The sequence below is a fragment of the Ixodes scapularis genome, unplaced genomic scaffold (genome assembly GCF_016920785.2).
Source record: "Ixodes scapularis isolate PalLabHiFi unplaced genomic scaffold, ASM1692078v2 PGA_scaffold2__306_contigs__length_199485367, whole genome shotgun sequence".
NCBI classification, from domain to species: Eukaryota; Metazoa; Arthropoda; class Arachnida; order Ixodida; family Ixodidae; genus Ixodes; species Ixodes scapularis.
This window is the reverse complement of record NW_024609857.1, coordinates 55,480,534-55,496,725: the sequence shown is the minus strand read 5'-3', so window position 1 is coordinate 55,496,725 and position 16,192 is coordinate 55,480,534.

Sequence of the window (16,192 nt, the reverse complement as noted above, 5' to 3'; positions counted from 1 at the left end):
AAATTTTGGGCCGTCTGTTCGACCATAGGGCGCTGTACGTCGAATTAAAGTTTTGGGGTGTATTATATGGGACAAAGGGTGTGACAATATACCCTTTCACAACCTTTTTTCTTGAGAGTGCAGCCCGCTCTCGGCCAATAGCACCCCTCCTCATTGGCCTTCTATACTTCTCAATGAATGGCAAAACTCTCTTTATATACGACTCTGTACTGCCGATGAGCCGGTGTGGACACCGATCGCGGCACACGCCTCACGCGAGCCGCTCCGATCCCAACACTAAAAGACAAAGGCATAGGTGTGGTTGGAGCAACTAAATGAGCTACTCTTATAATGAAACTCACTGACAACACCAACCTCGCCCCCTTTTAACATACAGCGCGCTGTAGTTCTCACAAAGCAAGAACGCTCCAACACACACATCAAGCTGAGAACACCGCAGAACCTACTCGCAATCGACACATACCGAACATCGGCACTCAAAAACTCCTCGCCCTCAAGCAAATCATCATGCACTGGAAGACGCACAACACCAGCTCCTACATGGTCAATGACCCATCCAATGCCAGGGGTGTGATTCACGGGGTACCACTGAACTAAACAGACGACCTGTCTCCGGCGCCTAGGATAATCGAAGACCTTCCTCCTGACCGTGGAGGGCCCCACACTACCAAGGTACACCGTCCTGTGCTCCGGGGCTCCGACGTCTTCCGCCTCTCTCCAAAACGGCCGCAAAGCAAACAGTGCCTTCATTAGAGAGTTTTAGAATAGGGGTCCCCAAAGCTTGGGGGCCCCAAGGAAATAGGGTCCTCCCACTGTGCATGCGCCGAACCCAAACTCAGTTTTGTGTTTTGGGTGTGCGCTCCCCCCTAACGCAAAATTCGAAAAATAGCGTGGGGCCCCTGTTTCCTTGGGGCCGGGTGGCGCTCTTTCCGCTCGCTTTAGAGCAAAATCGTCATGGTCGCTGCAGTATTAACCACTTTCATTGCCCATGAATGATGCAGCCAGCTTTCTCTTCGCTTTATCTCGCTCAAGTCACAAAAAAGAAGTGGGTGTTTGGCTCGCCCGATTTTAAAGATCGTCTTCGGATTCTGGCCGTTCCTAAGCCTAAAGAAACGCGGTAGCCATTGACATGGCAACGTTTCACTACTCCGAGGCTCCGATTGTGATTTCGTTCGTGGCACGAAACCTCTAGCGCTAAAACTAGTCTTGCAAGGCTTCAAAGTCGTTCCAGGTGCGATCTAAATAGAGCAGCTGCTCGCAGAATATGCTCGCTCGTGTCGCCTCAGTTTTTGCGTAGAGTGCTACGGATTGGACTGTTTTGGTTGATTGCAACCAACAACATTTATACTGATTTTAGATTGTATTTTGTTTTAGCCGGCATTTATTTGGTTTTACCTTTACCGATTTGTGTAAACAAAAAGTACTTGCTAAGCGCACGTGTTTTACATTTTTTTAATATTTTTATTTTTTATTATTACGCTCATTAGCCGCATTGGCGCTGCAAGCCGGAAACGTAAGCTTGCTGCGTTGCGTTGCGAAACCCCTGTTCTATAGGCCGTCAACGCCCACCTTGTTGCGTTTGAGGTCCCCCAATTTCTTAGGGGAACCCAAACGTTGGGGCCCCCTATTCTAAATCTCTGTATTGACTGAGCCTACAACACCGCACGAACGTGTGCCCCAACCGCAACGAGTGTGTATGCTGCACTAGCTGCGGCAAACAATTTTCCTCGAATGAAAACCCTGTGGAAACCCGCCGCGATTGTGAGCTCGAACGCTACAACTGTCACGGAGAACACCCAGCCACAGTCCCCTTCTTCCCTGCCCGTCAAGCAACCACACTGGTTATTCGGGAGAAGAGAAACTCTCCGAAGTAAAGCTCGTGCCCGGCCACCACAACCGCCTCCGGTCTGGGACATCAACCTGTGGACCGCACTTCCCACGGTCAATCGCTTCGCCCCCCGGGACACGTCCTGTAGACGCAGCTGAAGCCACAGTCACTGTCGCAGGGGGTCCGCTGCAACCCGTCACGCCCGCAGCCAACCACGCAAGGACGGCTTGCGAGGGCGGCCACCGCCAGACGGCGACTACCGCCAGAGTAATTTCACGCCGCCGAAGGAGAACTTTACCACGCGAAGAAATTCGGTATGCCACCGTGGACCTTGGCACCGTGGACCCCACATGAACAGCAGGCGGTCTCTTAGCCCCCCAACCGGGTGAGCGGTCCAGCTCCAACACCCCCGAATCCCATCCTCAAAAACCCCACCCTACAATGCCACCATCCTAGCCAAACCGCCCCACCCTCACCCCTACCCATCTCTCGCCACGAACTAAAACAAATTATAACAGAAATACTCAACCCAATCCTCCCCGACCTACTGCAACAACTTATTACACCTATAATACAAAAGAGTAACATCTCTCCAAGAAATCACCACCTGCCGTTCCGCAATCGAAGAAGAACGTCACCCGCAGAAACGGTCATTCATCACCGCACCCGAAACGGCGCAAGCTGAATAAAGGGGTGTCCAAACAGGACACTACAAAACGCACGACTCCGACAAATCGTGAAAATTGAGGCGGGCGCGAAGCGGGCGCGTCCGCTTCCATTTTCACGATTTGTCGGAGTCGTGCCTTTTGTAGTGTCGTGTTTGGACACCCCTTAACACACCATCAACAATACAGAGGCCTTCTCAAAAAACGCAGCCACATGCGCCAATACATGGCCATTACCCGCAAGCACTCAAACATACTTTGCTGCACGGAATTACAGTGCCTACCCATTGTTGGGCTGCGACATGCACACGCTGTTGACCATACAACAATGTCGTAAGGGTACCCAGCAAGAGACCATAACTTCCATCTTGACGGTTATCTACGTCAAGAAAGACCTCCCCACTACGCAAGCAGATACAGCGCATATCAATTCTCATTTTGAAGAACATTTAGTCACTAGTACGCTCGCCGGCAGCCACAGGCTACACGTCGTCAACAGCTGCTGCACTCCCATCCAGCCAGACGCGGCACTCCTCAAAATAGGCACTTTCATGGGAAACGAAAAGGAAACGACACTCCTGATAGGACACTGCAACTCTCCGCACTCCCCATGGGGCTATGACCGAACAACACCTTTAGGTCGCAAACTATATACATTCGCGGGTTTCAACCACTTCACTCTCCTGAACGACACCACACACCCCACCAGACAAGGCACAAATAAAGAAGCAGATACGTCCCCAGATCTCGCGAGGACCCTTTGCCCCATCCTGGCGACATGGGATAATATGGCCAATAATTGGGAGCGACCACCAAATCCTTGAAATTTGCCTAACTATCGGCAACCATCCTCGGTCTCCGAAAAAGAGCCGTAACACAATACGCATCACGAACTTGCATCAAGCCCGGGCAGAACTCGAGGACACGGACTCGAGTCACCTTCGCACCGATGAGTGGATTTCCCATGTTGTAAATACGATTAATAAACATACCAGGGACATCAGTCACACCAAGAGCTACCCACCAAGTGTATAAGCGCCTTATCACACTCAGAACTAAACGGCGCAGCCTGGTCAAACGATGGCGCCATAATAAACGAAACCACATGCTAGAGGCTGGCATCTACGAGCTGACACAGGAAGGTCACGAATATGCTGAGAAGCTGGACACAAAAAAGGTGGTTCCAAGTATCTGACAATCTCAAGGGACTACTTCACACGGCCTGCATCTGGCAACTCTTCCGGACACTCCTCGGACAAAACAAACCCCGTCACACGCTTCAGAAGCTGCAACTCAGCCGAGACATCTTCACTGACGTGACGACCTGATCGGAAGGATCCGAAACATACTTTAAACCCCCCCCCCCCCCCCCCCAATTCCCACCTCTCGAACTCAGCCAACTATCCAAATTCATAACCCACAGACGAAGACACCGGCATCAATTCGAATTTTGCAGATGCGGAACTCTCCATGACCCTTATGCGCCTTATTCGGAACACAGAACTGGGACCGCACAAAATAACATGTGGAATGCTCCGCAAAGTGCCCAGCAACAAGCAAGACGAATTACTTTACCACAATAACCATGCAGGTATGCACCACAGGAGAGATCCCACGGGCATGAAAAGACGCTCGTGTGGTCCTCCTTCCGAAACATGGCAAACCACCGAATACACCTGCCAACTTCTGGCCCATTTCCATTACATCGTGAGCGGGAAAATTAATGGAAAAGTTGGTCTTCACACGCCTAGAATGGCACCTAAAAAACACTCCACAGGTCGCCCCAACAGTCGACGGCTTCCGCAGGCATGTCAGCACACAGGACGTCGCAATAGATACACCGGAGGATGTCTACGACGCCCCCAGCCCTGCACAACTCTGAGCAATCGCAGGAGTAGATATCAAGAAAGCTTTTGACAGTGTTACTCACGTGGCAATCCTTGCACACCGTCAAGAAACACAACCAGGCTTTTGCATGTTCCAAAGCTTCATCTCACAAAGAACAATCCGCTTCATTGATCCTGACGGCCAACTTGCCAAGCCTTATCCCCTCACCAGAGGTACGCCGGAAGGCTCAATCCTTTCTCCCACCCTTTTCAACTTGGTTATGAAGAATCTCCTTTTCAAGCTATCGTAAGTTTAAGACCTCAGTCATGCAATTTGCGCGGACGACATCACGCTTTGAAGCACAACAGGCAGCCCAGGAGAGTAAGAAGATATAATGCAAAGGGGGCTGAACATTATCAATGAACACGCGAGGTCCATCGGCCTTCAGTGTGCCTCAGAGATATGGGAGTTCACGGTCGTCCTCAACCACAACCAAAAAAAACAAAAAAAACGACAAATACAGAGGTTTTTTTAACACTCCACGTCAACGGATAAGCCATCCCCGCAAGCCCTACATTCACATACTCGGATTCGCCTGGCAGCGAGACGGCCGCAGTACGGATTAGACTACTAACATAGTGAAACACATTCATCACTTCACTACATGCTTACTCGAGTCACTCGTCACAAACACGGCATAAAAGAACATGAGCTGCAGAAACTCATCGGAGCCGCCGTATACACCCACGTCACGTTTGTATACCCATACCTACACCTCACCAAAACGCAAATCCAGAAAATAGAAACGGCGCTACGCAAATGTCTCTGAGCCGAGTTCGGGGTTCCCAACTACGCACCCAACTTTCCTCTCACAGACGTCGCTCTCCACAGTACGCTGGAAAAGAAAACGACAGCCAAACACCGAGGCCCAGCATCACCGCCCCACCACCTCACAACAAGGCAGGGCCATCCTGGCAAATCTCGGCTATCCTACAGAACACCTCCCACTGAACCCTTAAAGTCCTCCTCCCTCGGACATTATACTTCGTAGCACTGTACGAGATCACAGGTCACAGTCAACCAAGGCCGTCGACAGGCCTGGGCTAACGACATGAGGGAGCCCTCGCACGACACTTATTACACTGACGCCAGGCACATGGACGACATCACTACAACTGCATCGGTCTAATCAAAAGATCACGTCATAAAACATCACAGAAAAGTTTTTACTCCCAGCGCTGCAGAGACGCAAGCAACAACAGAAGCCATCTTCCTGCATCAACACACCACACACCCGATCACGATAGGTACAGACAGCCAAAGCTCGCTACGTGCCTTTGCCGAATACAACTAACCCGACCACCTGCGGGGCCTCCTCAACGCACACATGCACCAACACCCTCAACTCCGCGTCTTCTGGAATGGATCCCGGGTCATCAAGGTATAGAGAATAATGAACGAGCGCATGCTCTCGCTCGTGATACACAATCACCGAGCAAACCTCCAATCTGGCCCGAAATCTGTGACCCCAAAGAGGCGCGCGCCGACCACCACAAGATGCGAAGAGCAAGGCTCCAGGCCAGCCGCACGGACCGCTGTCAGCTTCCCTCACCGTTCTACATTGTCTCTAGACGCGACGTCACTTATATTCGACAAGCTCAAACACACTCATTACCCTGTGACGTGTTCCACCACCACATTCACAAATATCCAGGACGCCCACACTGCCAACTGTGTGGAGCGTACCCACACAACGAACATACCCATGGGACATGCCCCAGAGCCACCTAATCCCCCCCCCCCCCCCCCCATTTATCCTCCCCATTCTCCTCCCTTCCCACATCATCCACACCTGGCGGAGCTGGACCGCCCCACCTAAGAAACTCCAAACCACATTGTGGACACTCCTCGCCACCCATGTCCGCGGCATGCCGGAACCCGAGCAGATAGAACCGTTATCGACACCACGCCAGGAGTTCGAAACCACGAGCTTCCCCAAAGACGCCACGACGTAAACAAAAGCACGACTCGGACCTGAGTTGTATGACTAAGGTAGTATGTCGCCTCAGACAGCGCGTTTCAGACAGCCCTGTTTCAGACAGCGCGCCAGTGATAAGGGGGTCTTCGTGTCTTCGCCCCTTCAAAGGACGTCTGAGAGCGCTGCAAGCGCGACGCGCGTAGGGTGCCTACATGTCTGTCTGTCTCAGGGTGAAGACATCCATTGTTGCACTGAATGTGCCAGCGCGTGACACTCTCGCGCACTCGGTGCGTGACTTGGGCGGTAAAATGGCGTCTATGCATTAGGCAAAGCTACGCGCTCGAGCTGAGTGACACCGGATTGCGCGCACATCAAAATGCCTAAAAAAACGATTGGGCAGAAAAGTGACTGAGTTGTCACCACGTTGCACTCTAGACGCGCGAGAAGCCCCTACATGTTTCAAAAGTAGCGCAGTGTTCGTCGATGCACGAGGCACGTGCAACGTGCAGTCCTTGAGAAGATCATGGCGGCACAGCGCAGCACTGCGCTAGAGTGTAACTGAGCTAGATTTCAGACGCCATAAATTTCCCAGAAGTGGCGCGGCACGTGCCTCGAGCATTTCTACAACCATGAATGGCGCCACTTTTCCCAGGATAGAGGGGCTTTAAACGCGCGGGCGCGTTGTCACGTCGTCTTTTTTATATTTCGCGGCCTTTCTTTTTAGGCTAAAAAGAAAAAAGAAACGCAAAGTGTATTAAGCAGCAAACACCTTAGGGGATCGGTGGCCGAGCGTGTCTCAATGCCCTTCTGTTTAGGGTGATGCCATCTAAACGGTGGTTTAAAAAGAGCAAAGGACTAAGAGGAAAAGGAGGGGACAGGACAGAGCGCTTACTTACAACTGTCAAATTTAATAGAGCATCTAGAGAACGACAAGGTGGAAGTGAAAAAGGAGAAAAGAAAGATAAAATTAGAGGAGAGGAGGAGGGGCATAGCCTCCTCTTTCTTCCTTCCCCTCCTCATCCTCAAGAACTGCGCTCTAATTCGGTGTTCAGGGGATTGTAAACGTCTTTTATTTTTTAACAAAATATAGGTTCGTGCTGAAACTTTGGTATCTGGTTAGGACCTCTAGCGCCGCCTATCGGCGGAGAATGAGCGATCGGCGTTGCGTAGTTTATTTTTGCGGTAAAAAAAACCTGCAATTTTCTTTCTGTACGTTACGCGTTACTAGTAACTAGTTACTTCTACCAATAGTTAATTTCTTTTGGGACTTGTAACCTATTTAGTTACGTTACTTCTAAGGCCAAGTAACTAGCGACGGTATTTCATTACTTTCGAGGAGTAACGTACAACACTGTTAAAACCGCCTCATTTTAATTGTAACCTGAGCCTATTGCGACAAATGCAGATGGGCAACCCGAAAAGCAACTAGGCAGTATGACAGTATGTGGAGAGCAAGTTCGTCTGCTTCGTGCACAGGGGTTGCGATGATGTCAAAATGCCGAGTCCTTATTGGCTGATTAAAAACAAATTAGTGGGTAGACCTTAAAGCATCTAATATTGAAGTCTACCAACTATCATTTTAATCAAAGCCAATCAGAGAAAAGTAGAAGTGCAGGCATGCTGGTGAATTGCAGACATAACAAAACCTGAGACACCAGAAGAATACGAACGACGCACACAATCGAGACGATGTGTGTGTCGTCCTTTTTTCTTTTCTTCAGGTGTTTCAGGTTTTATTATGTCTGCCAATCTAAGCTCGGCATTGTTCTGACGTCACCGCAACTCTTGCGCATGAAGCAGATGACTTGCTCTCCCCATAGCAACGTTTATCGCTGAACACGTCAATTGAAATCTAGAGTTGGGAATGTCCTTCACTCAGCGAACGGAATAAAGTTCGTTGGTTGAAGCTCCTAGAATCGCGTGCAGACTGAATGGAAGCCCGGAGGTTGCCAACACGGAAACAGAACCATTGTCAACCTTCGACTTTAGAAGCAAAGAGAAGAAAGGAGAGAGGAGAATCCCAGATTCATCAGCTCTTCCTGAAGTTCAACACTGCAGCTCCTTCGAGCGCGTCAGATAGAACGACTCTTGAGCATCGCCGGAGATGTATTCTCAAGAAAGGGGGGATACATAACTGATGAAAACTTCGAAAGGCACCTACTATTTAAGTGCAACGACTACTGAAAAGAAAACGATGAACCATGAAACAAAAGCAGTTGTGTATTGGGCCGTCAAAGTAACGAGAAAAGTAACTCGCTACTTTGGAGGTAAAGTAACGCGTTCCTTTTGAGAATCAGTAACGAGAAACGTATTTAGTTACTTTTTGGGCGAGTAACGAGTAACGGTATTTGGTTAATTTTGGGGGGCAACATGTACATGTCTGGTTACAACATATGCAACGAGAAACACTCCTTGTTTCCGACGCCAAGTGGCGCCTCTTTGTTCGCGTAATGAAACCGTCTAATTCCAAGAGAAAATGCTACTGCGTCACGCGATTGCATTTCTTTTTGAAAAAAAAAAAAGAAAGTCGATGAAGAGAAAAAGAAAGGGTCTAAGAGGAACTTGTGATTTGTGTGACATGTTAGAGAAAACAAATTTCTCCAAGTGGGATTGATCTTCAATAAAGACAGCATGCGAAGTTGCAATAGTTATCTTGCCAGTCTTGGTGTTTATTTTTATATGATGCACGCTGACTAGATGAAATCAATTCAGACATTTTCTGATGTATAAGCTTCGGCTAAGAATGCAGAAGTCAAGAAAAGCTCGGTTTTATTGATCCATGCTACACGAGAAAGATGTATTGGCACCAGAACAAAACCTAGGTATTTAAAGGTCTGCAAAATGTACAGCTGCCGAAAAAAAATTAACAGAGCTTTGGTGCAGAGGAAAGCCTCCCTTATTATTCTCAAAAGAATGCTGGTATGTAAGGTGGAATAGACAATCATTTTTCGATAACAGCAAAACGAAAAGAAAAAAATAGCGAGACTATGTAACTTATTCACCGCTCTCAAACGGCATTTAAGCTTTGAAGAGATGTTCCATCACTCGCGCAAGTCACGATTTTTCACATAGGTGTGATATAGGATGGAACTTATTCTTTCTCACAACCGAGCAGACAAAAAAAAACAAAAAAAAAAACGGAGATGCGCCAAGCAAAGCATCTCTGCTTTGCTTGGCGCCAGGAGTTTGTCAGCCGTCGGATGACCACGCGTTGCCCCACAGCGCCCTTGCCGGCGCGCTTCCACACCGCGACACACTCGTGGCCGCCGAACGGCACACCTTCCCATTCGAGTACACTTTACCCAGGTATCCTGGGTTCAATCCCCACCCCTACCCGTTTCGATCTGGATGAGCATGGTACCGACGTGCGGTCGTGGGTCACTGCTGCGTGGTGCACGTTAAAGACACGAGGGTAGCTGTTGTACAACACTGGCTAAATTTCATATCCACAGCTGAGTCATCAGACGCCCGTTGAGGCTGACTAACTTCCGGCTGTATACACACACACAACCTTAATTGGGTATTCTTAACGCGCTCTACCACTTTCCAATTCACACCTCGGCCTTTAAACGAACGGTTAAAAAGTTTGCTAATTAGTCTTAACTTTTTAAATAACCACAAGATAGTAAGTATATGAGGTTCTTTGCTTCTTAATATTGATATTGTAAATAAAAATTGAAACACGAAATTCATTAACTATGCTGACGACACAAGTTTACTTCTTTCAACCAGAAATGCTGATATGTTATATGGCATGTCAGGTCTCGCGTTGTTGGGGCTAGAAACATGGTCGAATTAATTCATTACAAATAAAAGCTAAGAAAACGAAAGCGGTCCTTTTTCGTCTAATTTAGATAGTAAACAATTTTAAGCTTCTAGGCGTGACTTTCTAAGAAAACATGTTATGGGACAGTCGTATTACTTACCTTACTTCAAAAGTATCATCAATTTTGGGTGCATTAATCCGCCACCATTATATTTGACCAGAACAGGTGAAATGTTTAATATATTGTCACGGGTGGTGACCAAAAACAACAAATAAACAAGAAGATATAAACGTTTAATGTGGAGAACTTGTGCCAAAAAATAAAAGAGTACAAAAGATAATAATAGATAACTTTCAGGGCGCCGAAAATACACAAGGACAAGATACAAGTCTCCTTTCTTGTATCTTGTCCTTGTGTATTTTCGGCGCCCTGAAAGTTATCATGAACCAACTAGCCCAGATTGCCATTCAAATAATAATAGAGCGTCGCGGGCGTCGAAGTCGGCGTGGCAACAGAGTCGAACGCTGGGGCGAGACTGACCCCGCTCGCCTTGAGGAATCCCTTATGTACCCTCGTGGGTTTCTGGATCGTTCGGCGTAGAAGGTTCGGCGCGTAGAACATTCTAACCTCGAATCACCAAGACGGTTCTCGAATTCACCAGAACATCACATTACAGTGTCAACAAAAATGTGTAGCCGCGGCCAGGAATCGAACCCTGGCCTTCTGCGCCGAAGGCAAGCGCGATAACCGTTAGGCCACGCGCGCGGTGCCTATTCGGCCGGCTACGCGCGCGGCAATATAACGTTTCATTCTACTTTCACATAAATTATTGCCATGTAGTTTGGGGCACGTCAACTCCCAAAAACCTGAAAAGTATACATTTGGTGCAGAAAAAAGCACTGAGGGATGTATCCAGTGTCCCATATTGTGAACAGTGATTACATATATCTATACGTATTTTGTTTGTATTTTTGTTTTGTTTGCCTCACTCTTGTGGCTGCCGCCGCGCCTTGTGGGCGCTCGAGGACACGTCAAGCTGTAAACGACAGCTTTTTTCCTCGACCACCACCCTCAACTAAGGATGAAAACAAACTTTTAATTATTATAATATTAATCATGAGCAAAAAAAAAAAGTCTTTCACTTTTGTAAGCCGTTAGCTAACAACACAGAGTTGCTTTCACTTACGCAAAAAACTTCCTGTTTTTAGAGGTTTGGTGCAGGTTATCTGAAACACCCTGTAAAAAAAAATCAAAAGGCACACTCCAGAACGCAGGTACGGACCCCTTCAAAATTTACGCCCTCTATTTGAAAATACTGCAAAGTGGCGTGTGCAAAAAACACCAACAAGCTGGCAAGTCTATAACTAATATGATACTCCCTTCCGAGACACTGTATACAATAGACCTGTAGCAATACGTACAGCGCCACGACGGCAAAGGATTTGGGGAACCCTTGGTAAATATAACGCGCTTTCTCGTTGCGCCTACGCGACCGCCAGCTGCCATGGTTGTCATTATAAAACTAAACGAAAACAATACCTGTGGCAGCGTAAACGCATCGCGACAGGTGAAACTATTCACTTATTTCAATACGTTATTCGTCGTAACTTACCTTCGTGTCTTGCAGTTGCACCGAATCTATTTATTTGGGACCTCAAACGTGGCAGGGTTCGATATATAGGTTCGACAAAGCGTTGGTGTAGCAAACGACGGAGCCGGGACTAAGGAGAGAGATAATAAAGGGGCAGCCTCGGAAGCTAGCCAACGCGATACCCTCTTTCCCAATTTTCCGTGCGCTTCTCCATCCGATTCGGCTTCTCCGGGTTCTTGCCTCGGTAACCTGCGCCTGCTAGCGTATGGCACGTCTGAAAGACGATGGGAGTCATCGGTACGCCCTGTACCAATGACTCCCATAATTTGGCGTGGGTTTTTGAGATTTCTTAAAAGGGTCTAAAATGTTTGTGGCGCAACATTTGCTCACGCCACTTTGCAGTTTTTTTCACAACGACGGAAAGAGGGCGTAATGTTTAGGGGGTATTTTCCCGGTAAGTATACCAATGAACCTTTCGGTGTAATGACCCTTGATAAAGATGTTTCTTACTAAATTTTTCACAAGTAGGGCAGCCATTGTTATAGAAACGCCAGGAGCGGTTTACTCACCTTGCGGCCACGGCCGCGGCTGCGGCCAAGAGGGATTTTAATGTCACGTGACCAGCCCCATGGGGACAAGGAAGTACGTAGTATTCCTGCCTAATGGCTGTAAAATCCGTGCCGCTTCGAGTACAAAACTCCAATTTTGCTCACAGAAACTGACTGCGGGGACTTACAACTGGAGAGTCCAATTGACCGCCCCTTTATACTGTAGGAGCGGCAGGTAAAGTTACGGCCAGGGAGGGTAAATATGAGCGAAAATAAAGGAGAAACCACGCGAGATAAAAGCGATGGCAGTATTCTTATATACCTCCGCCAGCACCGGCGCTGCCGGAGGTATATTGGAGTTCATCGTACGAGCCCATGCGGAGATCAAACCTCTTCCGACGAACGGAGAATGGCGGCCTAGGTCTTGGGCATATCTTTGTTAGGCAGCTAATGGCGAGATGGAAATTTTATCGAACTCCACAGCACCCATTTCTAGAAACGTGTAAAACATATTTCTTATCAAAGTGCACAAGGAAAGTAGTAAATACAGAGTCATCCAGCCAAAAGATCACTTTACGCGGCTTCTACAAAGAGGTCGCAGGCACCATTGACTTCCTGAGAGCACGGTTTACCGGTGACTTCTTATAGACATGTTCCAAGAACAAGTTACTTAAATGTCTACTTACTTCTCTGTTCCAGATCCACTGTACCGATTGCGTGTATTTGCTGCTCCCCACTAAATGCAAAACTGATGTTTTAAAAAGAGTCAAACGCTTGCCCATTCCACTGAAGTGCAAGTCGTTCTTTTTTCGCTTTCACTCGCCCTCAATAGCTGTAAAACACTGGCGAGAGTCACGGGGTTTTGACTATTTTGGAGCAAAAACCGCTGACTCTGCAAAACAGCTCAGACATTCACTCATGCATTTGTGCTCTGTGTTAATGCAGTCTTTTTCTGGGACGTTATCAAGAGGACAGTGAAAAAGACTTTGAAGTCGAAGAAAGTAATTTCCGTTACCTAGATTTTGGAGACCAGTTAGATACGGTTCTCGACATATTAGTTGTGCTAGGTTTGTATAGCCTGTGGAAGACACGAAAAGTATATAGATACGGACGGAGGGGTTGCCAAACCGTCTTGGGTGAACTTTAAGAATATTGCCACATTTGTTTGTCAGAGCATGCTAGCATGCTGCGAAGATAATGAAGAATAGAAACACGCCATATTAGGCATCAGTCGTTCACCTAACGCCATATGAGTCTGTGTTACAGGACCAAAATGTTATCTCTTTAGGGCCCTTTTTGCCAACTCCCTGTAAAGGAAAGCTGAAGTGCTCTGTACATCCGTCGTTTTCCAACTATTAATGAACTTTCTGATATTTTTAGTAACACTTTCAGTGTATAGCTTGATAACCGTTCAATTCTTTTGTTTCTTTGACACTTTGTACATAATGTAAATTGTATATAGTGCTCTCGTGTATATACCCATGTAAATGAACACTTTTGAGAGAAAAAAAAAACTTTCTGCCGTGGTCGAGAGGTTAGAGCGCTGGTATCTGTCGTCGCGGCGTGAAAGTTCCCGGTTCATATCGCACTAGGAAGTTTTTTTTTTTTTTTTTTTTTGTATTTTGCGCGTGTCTTCTTTTTTAACTGTCATCCTTTTTACGAATTATCCCCTTGCACTACTGCGCCTTACACGGCGTTTACTCTTAGTCCCACCTGTTAAATCGAAGCACCGAAAAAAAAAAAAAAAGAAGGATCAAGTCAAGTTAACGCGTTAATGCAATCGTTTCAAAATGTTAATTAAAAGAAAACCAAGATAACAGCATCGGTATGACTTTCACACAAACGGAGCCGAAACAAGCATCCTTTCTCCAGCAACTACCATTTTATGTGTTTTTTAAATATACAACGCTCTTGCTACGACTCTTTTCACTAACAGGAGGTGCCTATTTAGTACTAATAAAGGCTGCAGCTGTAACGATTAAAACAAAAAACTTCCACAAAATAAGCAAAAAAAAAAAAAAAAGACTAGCAGCTGTGGATGCATTGATTGAGCGAAATCCTGCCGGCAAGGCAACAAGTGAAACGTTTGAGAAAGTCGTGAAACCGAAATAAAAGAGATCATACTTTTACTTGCATGGAATGTGATAAAAAAGTATATTTTTTACTCTTTACATTTTTGCTGTGGCAATCGTTTTGTAATATTAACACATTACTTGTTGAATTTTAGTTAGGATAGCAAACGATCACAACCGAATGCAAAAATGAATCAGGCCTCGACATCGCAAACGATCTCTGTAACGCAAACACCTAAAACAACTTTGAATCAACAAATGGAATTAATTAGAGGAGTTGGAGAACGGAAACAACAAATTCTAGAGAAATTCAGCAGCACAGTTACCTGGCGAACGAAGAGACGGGCATGGGAAGATATTCTCTACTTTCCGCGGAGTGCACGGCAGATGCAGGAGGCATGGCGGAAGTTGGTAAAGAGGCATGAATGCGCTCTTCGAGGTCATGAACAACGAACTGGTGAGTCAGAACTACCCACCCAATGATTTTATAGAGCTCATAGAGCCTTGTCTACATGCTTAGTGAGAGTGCAGTCAAATACAAGAAAAAAAAGAGAGTTTTTGGCGCCATTTGAACCCAGGACTTTCACGCCGCGACGACAAGTACCGGCGCTCTAACTTCTCGACCACAGCAGAAAGTTTTTTTCTTGTCTTTATACCAGTTTTATTCACCAACGGAATGTTCAGGCTACATTTACGTTTGCTTAGCACATATCATTAAGAAAGTTTGGAGTTTTCACATAATTTTTCACATTTCTTTACCCACGGAGGCAGGTCAACTTGATACGTGCAGGTACAGCGTATTTGTGTTACAAATTCCACGAAGTATGCTTCAACTGGCCGTGGATTAAGGTCTGCGTTTCTAACTTCCATCATGAAGCACCAAATACTGTATTGACCAACTAGCATTATGAGGTCGTACGGCACAAGTTCATGAGAAGTAACTGGAGGAAAACGAATCGATTGTGACGTTATTTCTAAGTCCTTTTTCAATGTCCTCAGTAACACGTCCCAAAACAAAAGGGCGTGCCAAAAAAAATAAATACATGCTCTATGGTCTCAGGTGTTTTACACAGTACGCAGTTGGTGGTCCAAGGAACAAAAAGGCCTTTCTTGTGGAGCCGTGCTGTCACTGGGAGGGTCGAGGTGTGAAGTTTAAAGACGAAACTTTTTGCACGCAGCGGGATCGCCATTTTCTTAACACGGCAAAGAACATCCTGGCCAGGGCTTTGTTCGTACACTGCGCGATACAAAGGCTCCGAGAAAAAGGTGTCATACATGGCATTGGACAGGCCCTTCCTATTTACAGATGACAAAAAGTCCCTCGAAAAGCGAACTGACAAAAAATTGTACGTATTGACAACCTCCTTGAGAAACCCTCCTATTTTGGATGGTTGCTCCCCGCAGCTTGAGACCAAAAAAGTAGGCAAGAGCCACGCCAATTTTGTTTGAATGACAGTGCGCATAAATGGTTCTTCGATGTCTCGTAGAAAAAGGAATCGGACCATAACAGAAAGCGCGAGACGCCGTCGCTGGCGGAGGTATTTAGGAATACTGCCACCGCTTTTATCTCGCGTGTCTTGTTTTTTTTTTTTTTTTTTTTTTTTTTGGCTCGTAGTTACCCTTCCTGGCCGTAACTTTACCTGCCGCTCCTACAGTATAAAGGGGCGGTCAATTGGACCCCAGTTGAAAGTCCCTGCAGTCAGTTTCTGCGAGCGAAATTAGGCATTTGTGCTTGAAGCGATACGGATTTCTCCGCCATCAGGGCAGGGACGCTAGGTACTTCCGTGTCCTCATGGAGCCGGTCACGTGACATAAAAATCTCTCTTGGCCGCAGCCGCGGTCGCGTCCGCAAAATGAGCAAACCGGCCCAGGGGCTCCGGAAGTATATTTTATGTGTGAGGGCGACGTCTAAGGGC